The sequence below is a fragment of the Corvus moneduloides genome, chromosome 1 (assembly GCF_009650955.1).
Source record: "Corvus moneduloides isolate bCorMon1 chromosome 1, bCorMon1.pri, whole genome shotgun sequence".
Classification (NCBI taxonomy): Eukaryota; Metazoa; Chordata; class Aves; order Passeriformes; family Corvidae; genus Corvus; species Corvus moneduloides.
In genome coordinates this window covers 103,461,164-103,470,174 of record NC_045476.1, presented here as the reverse complement: position 1 = coordinate 103,470,174, position 9,011 = coordinate 103,461,164, and the positions used below count along the sequence as shown (strand labels likewise).

General features: G+C 39.2%; 1 long non-coding RNA gene across 2 annotated transcripts; it reads left to right on the top strand.

Moving 5' to 3' along the window:
• Window positions 1-1,758: 1,758 nt before the first annotated feature.
• On the top strand, window positions 1,759-9,011 carry LOC116449327. 2 transcript variants are annotated; one of them, XR_004242341.1, is made up of 4 exons: window positions 1,759-2,826; window positions 3,275-3,354; window positions 4,592-4,699; window positions 7,071-9,011. It is a non-coding gene; the product is annotated as an uncharacterized LOC116449327 (long non-coding RNA). The 2 variants fall into 2 exon arrangements; XR_004242340.1 differs by lacking the exon at window positions 1,759-2,826 and having other exon boundaries at window positions 3,011-3,354.

The window sequence follows — 9,011 nt, the reverse complement described above, 5'->3', positions numbered from 1 at the left end:
TTTTAAGAGATCTGGGAACAGTAATAATCCAGGGTACTTGAGCATCACATCACATTCTCAATAAACACCCATTTTCAGCCCTACCTGAGGCTGTGAGGCTCACAGTTCAGCTGCAAGAGCTGAGTAAGGATTCTGCCTCTGGCTGCTGATGGTGTTCAAGGGGAAAAGGAGGACTCAGCTCAGTCTCTTACTTGTGTTGGCACTCCTGACTGCAGAACTACAGTGTAACTTTTAGTGCCTGTGTCAAGAGAGAGGACTTCAAGACAAGGACCAAAAGCCTCAAAGCCCAGAATACGCTGGTTTGTACATCATCACAGAATAATTCTCTGTGAACTGTCAATTAAGAACAATGTGATTCTTCTGGATATTTTTCAGCATGGGGAAAAGAGGTAAAACAGCCTCTTGATGTCCTTTAAACTCAGTTTCTCTGCAGTTTAAAAAATTCCTTTCATGTGCCTTAAAAGATTTGTAGCCTACCTTCACCTGTTGAAAGCATTTAGGAACCAGCATGGTAATGACTGTTGCAGAGGGGAGTAATCCAGAGTCTGCACAGGATTCAGGGAAGATAGGTCCATGCTTAAAAGCTATCACACCACAGAGGTACATGAGGGAATATTGCTGAAATATTTGAAGACATGTAATTGACATAAAACATTTCAATCTCTGGGTTTGCAGTGGTTTTACAAGTTACAGAATCCCACAGCATCACAGAATATGCCAAGTTAGAAGAGACCCACAAGGATCATTAAGTCCAACTTTTAGTCCTGTACAGAAGCATCCCCAAATTAGTTTGAAACATAATTGAAAGAAACCTCTGCTCATAAATATGACCCTTTTGGCAGAAGAATAGAAAAGTTGGTGAGATGGAGGTGGCAGATTTCATCATAAAAGAGGCATGGAGGCTGTGTTTTAGGAATAGGACTGCTCTGAAATACCACTATAATATATGCAGTCTATGTGTTCTACATTACAAAGTTGGAATGGAAGATGGGCTTATGTATTTTTTACTGCTGCTCTTTGGAATGACAAATAAAATAGAATCAACAAAGAGCATAATTTTATAAGCATGGACACTATCAGAGCAGTGCACTTAAATAAGGTTCTGCTCTGAAATAGCCACTTACTGTCAAGTTAAAACCATGTGAGTGAAAGAGTAAGGCCACTGAATTATGCAGACCATCTCCATGCTCCTTCAGTCCCAGAGGAGAGAAAGAGCATAAAACTTCAGATTCTCCTGTCCATGAAAGAAAGAAAGCACTGGGAAAGCAAATCCCACCCACAGGGGTATTGAGAGCTACTCTTTCCTTCTTAGACCAAGTGTCCACCCTGTCTTTTCCTTTTTTTTTTTTTTTTTTTTTTTAATTGTGCAGCATCTCATCAGCCTTTTGAAAAAAAGGAACAGTGTACATTTTTCTAAGGTCTGTACTGTTGTACAACATTTCTAGAAATGTCATCTCTTGGTTGCACTAACAGCTATTTGTTGCCACAGTAAGTTAGAGATAACTCTACAATACTAGTGTTAGAAATACGACTAAAGTTTGCTTCTGTTTGTTAGCCCTAGCCTGGTATGCCATATCCCATGCCAGAGCATATTAGATATTCTCAAATCCTGACCAACTAACTACAGAGATCATATGTACAATTTGTGTGCCTACATATGCAGGCATGTAGCTGTATGTATATGTACACTTGCAAGATCTAATCCAGTCACTGATTTAAAAAAAAAAATCTTGTCCATTCTGATTCAGGATTTTTTCTTACTAAGGACTGAATAATGGGAAAACAATATTGTGGGGATGTCCAAAAGCAGCATCTATATCTCTGAGAGCTTGACACAGGTGTCAAGACTTAGATCATAGGATCATAAAAGGGTTTAGGTTGGAAGGGACCTTAAAGATCATAGAATTATAGAATAGTTTGGGCTGGAAGAGACCTTTGGAAACCATCCAGTCCAAGATAACTGCAATGAGCAGGATCAAGTAGATCAGGCTGCTCAGAGCCCCATCCAAACTGACCTTAAATGTGTCCAGGGATGGTGCCTCCAACCACCTCTCTGGGCAACCTGTGCCAGTGTTTCACAGCCCCCAGAGTACATCTAACAGTACTAGGTGCCTATACACAGCTGCTCAAATTCTGCCCGTCTCCCTGGTAGAGGAAGAATTGTCCCAAGTCTTCTTTTTTTCCTGTAGACTGTACATCCATGTTGTAGGGAATCAAACACTCAAGAATGGGATCATATTTTTCTATTGATTATTAATGTGAAAGAAATTAGAACATTTTAATTTCCATTTAAAATTGGGGGTTTAAGTGTGAAAGTCACTTTTTTATATTAGATAAACACAGTTTTTAATCCTTAAGTAATGTTTCAAAAGAGAAGACTGAAAAGTGTGTCAGTTAAAATCATGGAGAATAAGATGCTGACAATAGGAGCTGAAGGCACAGTGAGATGAGCAGCCTCCGGAGACTGAGAACTAATCAGGTCATTGTCTGCTTAGCCTGTGAAAGTGGAAATTAGGCTTACTCACATAGTTATGGGTTTCCTTTTCGGTTACACTACTCCCAAGAAGTTGACTTTGATTCCTGCTAGTTATTCCTTTCCGAATACAGCGTTTGGCTTTTTTCACAAAATGTTATAAAAGGCCTTGCTAGTTAAGGATGTTCACAGTCCGTGTTTGGACAGGGAATATTGTGCAACTGTGCCTTTACCTGTGACACAGAGGCCCCTGCCACAGTGGCTGGTGCCAGTGAGGACCAATGAGTTCCCTTGTTTCTGCTGGAACATTCCAGTGCAAGCAACACGTAAAGTTAAATACTTATTGCTCCAAGGTAAAGCTTAACTGATTTTCAAGTTTATACCTTGTATCATAGCATATCTAGAATTTGAAGGGACCCATAAGGATCATCGAGCCCAACTCCATGTATGTCTGTATTTAGAGCTGCAGATACATCATGTCCTTTAGGAGGTGTGTCACTAAATATTTTAAACAAAGATATGAATGGAAAAACACAAACAGTTCCTTGTTAATAGAGTGCATATTTGTCTACTTTGCTCTACTGCCAAATATTTCAGTGATTTTCTCACTTGCATTCTTTGGAACAGTGTATGAAAACACCTCCATGTTGCAGATAATTTTGACAAATATATAGCAAAGGTTTTTCTGCAGTGCTGCTACGTTAGATTATATAAAAGTAGACCAGGAAATTCAAAACGATCTGCTAACAACACAAGCATGGTGGTATGCAATTTTGAAACCTCTTCATATTTCTTTTTCAGCTATGAACCTGAACCAGTGTGACTCTTCTCCCTGAAGTCACTTAGAAGTCATTTTGACATTTCCACTGCTTTCTAAAGAGGTAAGCGAAAGAGTCACTGTCTGCTGTAATGGGAGGATCAGCAGTCCCTGCAAAACTTTTCAGTTGGTTCTCACATGGAATGAGTTGTTTGGATGGAGGACAATGGAGACAGTTCCTAGTTACTTCATCCACTCTCAGAGAGTTTTAAAAATTGTAAATACTATCTGAAAGTGTGCTTGCATTTTGTTATGTAATTTCACTCAGGTTCTTTGGGTGAAACGCGCCACATTCACTTACTCCTCAAGGCAGGAACAACAGCTGTGGTCTGTGGTTTTTTGTGGACTTAAACAGATGAGTGAAAGTGCAAACACACTTCCATAGGTGTGGAATTTGAATTCTTTTTGCTAAGAAACTTTACCCTTGGGAGGGCAAAAAACCCCAGCAAAACCTTGATTAAGCTCCAAAGTCCACACTGCATAAGGTGCATCTTGACAGCAAAGAAAAATGGTCACATTCCTTACTTGATGAGCATTTGAGAATTTCAGTGTGTAACCAGGAAATTCTTCCCTTAAAGATACCAGTTTACACACATTCTTATTTCAGTGGATGTAGTTCTAACAGGACTAGGATGCGTGTGCCAGGTGAATAATATGTTGACTTAGTGAAAATGAAAAATAAGGATTAAATCTCTATTTCATGTAGTGTACTTTTTTTGCATATTATTTTCTGATCTGATACCACATTAAATCTTAATGTATTGATGCATAATGTACCAGACTTGATGTTGGTATTTGAGATATATGTCTATTTGAGAAACTTGCTTTGTGAGTTTGCAAGAGATTAACTGTACAGTGGTAGAGCTGTAAATTCTGGCAAGCCGGACATCTTCACGCATAACAGACAATACAGGGTAATAAATGACTCTCATTTTACTGCAATGAATTATTATTAAAATTAAATGAATTTTTATTAAAAACCCACAGTACAAGAAAACCAAATCCTTGGAGGTTTGGCAGAGTACACCTCCAGACAGACTTATACGTATCTGTAGTTAAATGAAACCAGATGTTGTGGATGTATGTGTGGCTACTGCTGATGTTGCTACCAGTCTCAAAATCCTTCTGATGATCTCTCACTGTAAATTAACATGAAGTGCTGGCCAATTGCATGTTCCCCATCCTTCTGATGCAGCTACAATTTTCTTTTTTTTTTTTTTTTTAATATCTGTAAGAATAATTCAAATATGCTTGTCTTCTTATTTGTGGAACTGAAGGTGATTTTTTTTTTCTGAGCTTAGAATTGCAACTGTAACAGAAACTGGAAAATATTCAACATGACACATTCCTGACATATACCCTTCTGGTAGAAGAAACAAGTGGTGGCAGAGCCCTCGTATGAATTTCACGTAAGTTTGCATCAGTCTTTTTTTACAATTAGAAATGCAAGAGTTAGTACTGCTTTACTCATCTCCTGTGCATTACTGCCTTCCTGACAAGGCATCATATTCCATCGGCAGGGTTAACATCCTCAATTTGACAGCAACCCTGACATTCCAGTGACAACTTCAAAAGATAAAGTTTCATTTCATCACAGTGGAAGGACCAGTAAGATCCTGGAAGTACAATCTTTCTAAATCTGGCTTTGGTAGGGGCTTCTGGACACCAAAATTTATATAGTCCACTTTTTATTAAAAAACAGTGGAATGAAAGATAAATTTTAAACTAACAAGCAAACAAATAAAACCGTAATAGATGCTATGCTAGCTTCACTCCTGGTGAACAAGCTAGCAATGGCAGTCTGTGCTTAGCCTTTGCTAAGTCACCCTTATAAAGTGCCCAAAAAAGTGTTATCGGCCCAGGAAAGAAAATAATTCACCAGCAGTGTTCTCTAGGTGCTGGTGTATCTTAACATGGGATTTTCTGGAGGGAACAGCCTGAAGACTTGAAGGTAATGTCCATGGGTAAAATTTCTACCTGTGTGCTTCAAGTAACTTTAGTTATTTGTCAGCATGGAAAAAAACCCCACATCTGATCTATTGGTATATTGATATTGATGTATGTATCTAGAAAGCTGCATGCACAGAGACGTAAGCAAGGTCTCCTATCTGCATGTTTGGTATTGTGTATGCAAAACAGTTTAATTGTTTGTGCTTATATGCAATTGCTTTCTATGACCATTTTGAGATGTTGGCTACTGTGACGCTGAGCAGACAGATGGCTGACTACTGTTCCAGACTATTACGTATCATAGATATTACACACTTCTTACCACTCCTCAGCTGGACTGTAACTTGACTTTAGAGAAACGTAACTCAGATTATTCAGGATCTGATGCAAGATCACATCTGACTCTTCAAGCGCCTCAGTGAAGATACCTCTCTGTGCACATGCAGATAGATATCCGTGGCCCCCATGCTTCTGTATTTCAGACTGAATAGAAAGCCTTTAATAATACAGGCAAGACTAGGCCTGGATGATGCATCTTGTGAGCCAAATGAAAGCATTTGCAGTCACTGTTCCTCCCTTTTGTTAAGTGGGGGAACTTCAAGCACTATCTTGTTTTTTTTTTTTAAATTCTTGCAATTTCTGTAAACTTAAACTTCTATAAACGTATTTTAATTTCAAAGAACCCTTTTATTCTCTTCAAGCTGCTCAAAAATATTTTCCCCCCTGATTTTATGTAATTATAAGGAATTCAAACAAATACCTTCTAAGTGTTCCTTTAAAGCCTTTATATTTTTCTCAAACATTTATAATACACTTACAATAGCAGGAAAAGTTGGGAAACCACATAATTTTTATCACATTTTTACCTGCTTGCATAAGGTTCTTCATATCACAACAAAAAAATTTAACAAAAGGCACCTAGCAGTGGGAAAGCATTTTGTTTATGTAAAAATGGGTAACTATCTGTACTTCAAACAAGCTCCTTGGCAAAACTGGGCTGTGAACCCAGTGGTTAAAATGAAGTGAGTCAGAAGGTGCAGCCTTTAATCAAAGAGCGGGCGCAGGTGCCACGGGCAGTGCGACCTCGGTGGCACAAAGGCGCAGCCGTGCCCTGACGCCTCCTCTGGTTCCTAGAGCGGGTGTGGCTGCCCGGCGGTGGAGCGGGTTGGGCGGGGCTGTGCACGCTCGTTTTGGACACCAGGCACAGTGGGCACTGAAATGCTGTCATGGTTCCCTCCACAGGGGCAGCTCCCCACAAATCCACATCAGAGCTGCCGCCATCTGGCCTCAGCTAGCCCATACATGCTCAAGTGTGTCACTGGCAGTGCCCTCTGTGACCCTGCCGAGCCGGCCAGAAGCCACCTGTGTTTTGCCCAGGCTGCCATTCGGCCGAGGCAGTGCTGGAACCAGCTGAGCCGTGGATCACAGCAGTGCTGCACCAGTGCTAAGCGAGGGACCAGGATCACGGGACCACGGCGGATTCATAGAATTGGTCATTGCAATTGTCCATTGTTAAAAAAGACCTTTATGGAGTCCAACCATTAACCCAGCACTGCCAAGTCCACCACTAAACCATGTCCCTAAGTGCCACATCTTTAAATACCTCCAAGGATGCTGACTCAACCAAATTCCATCAGTTTTAACAGCATGCAGCAGCAGGTCAGTCAAACTGGAATATTGCACTTTGCTTCCTGAATCACACACCTTTACAAATGGGCAAAATAACTTGCATTAAAAAGGGAAAGTATACATACATGTGTATATATATGCATAGGTAATTGACACTTCTTGGTGTTTATATCCTAATTATTCTGTTCCATGTTTTCTTAGGAGTTGGAACTGCAGAATAAAGATATATGCAAGTTTTCTTCAAAAATGTGCTACTCTGTAAAAAACCAATGGTGGTTAAGAAACCCTTACGGACAGTACTGCTGATGACTTGATACCCTACAGACACCATGGTGTCCTTTGGAGGCCCTGCCAGCGACATTCTATTTATGAGACCATCATTGAGTCACGGAGTTATTTCTTCTGAACAAATCTGATGGGAAAACCCATGACTCAGAGTTGGTAAGTGGTATTAAGGTGACTGCCTTTATCTTGCTGAATGTCTGATTTCTGGTAGTAGTAATCACAAAGCTCTGTGTGTTTTCTGTACAGGAGCAAACACAGAATATTAAGTAGGAAAGGTAGGGAGAGTTTTAAGTTACACAGCTAAGTACAGAGCTGGTACTACTCTTAAAATGAGCAACATTTCTAGTGAAATCAGTATTTTGGTGTGGTAGAAATATAGCAACTGCATGAACATTCCTAGTGTCGCATTCTGTAAGAAAATAAATATAGTCTATGTTTACAATCCATTGATAAACTAACTTATTAACTAATTAGATCCTTGTTAATTACTCATTGACTTATTCAGCTTGCATTCTAATCTATTTTTATTAGCATAAATATTTCAGAGCACAGAACAACCACTTTTCAGCACAACTTTAGAATTCTGTATATACCTAAGTCAGAACATTAAATGTAGGGATGTCTGTACACATTTAATAAATACAGCTTAGAATTACAAAATAAAATTAGTAATTTTTGCTACAGGTATAAATTTTTTTTAGATTAATAGTGATTCTGCCTCAGATGCTATTTCTCCCATACCAATGGCTCCCTCTTCAGGCTCTTCCTAAAATATGCTGCCTCTTTTCATTTTGTTAGAACTATTTCCACTTACAAAACTCCAGCTCTCATAGTCATGTCTTTTTCTCCACTATGTTTCCTCACAGTAGGTAACTGATGAAGTAACTGATGGACCAGGCAGGCTCACTTGGTGTTACTTGAGACCCAGACCTACAAATCTTTTAAGGCACATGAAAGGAATTTTTTAAACTGCAGAGAAACTGAGCTTAAAGGACATCAAGAGGGTGTTTTATCTCTTTTCCCCATGCTGAAAAATATCCAGAAGAATCACATTGTTCTTAATTGTATTATTCTTACAACTGCTAGTGGTTTCTGTAGACTGTCAAACTATTAAATCTAAGTATGTATCTAAAATCCCAAAGATACCTTTACTACAAATTTAGCCATATTCTATTTCCTATCATACACAGAACAACTAAATTCTGTAGTATAGCCCTTAGGCAGAGGAAAAGGAGCTAGCCCTCTTCACTGATGTCCTGTGTGGTACTTTAGCATTTTAATTTGTTCATTCATTTAAAATCTTTCCCAAAACACTGGTAAAGTCTTGGGCGCTCCACTTCGCTTCAATGAAAGGCTCAGGCGACAGCAACTGCTTCATTTTCAACCCATTCTTACAGTCTTTACAACCCACGACAGAATTGGCATTGCTGTGCCATAAACTTAGCAGATTAGCCAGCGACTAACTGGCTGAATAGAACTCTTGCCACTTCTAGTTGGTAAGCTCGTGCACACTGCATGACTGGAAAAAGTCAGTGAACTGCAGATGTATCCCCAGTGAGGTGTTCTCTCCTAGTGACTCTGTGCGATGGCCTTGAAGAATGCTAAATACTGTTTAATTAAGCTACTCTGTCTATTAAAAAATGTTGTGTAATCAGGACATAAATGGGAAACCTGAATTTTTAAAAACCATAAGCAACAGTGAAAAAGCAACTGCATTTCACCACAGAAGTCTGAAGACTCTTTAGATGACTCTTTGCTTTGATATTAATCATGTAACTTGTCTCAAGGAAGAAAGAAAGAACACTTAGGGTTTCATCATCACAGTTTCTTCACGAATTTATAAAGTACAAAATACTT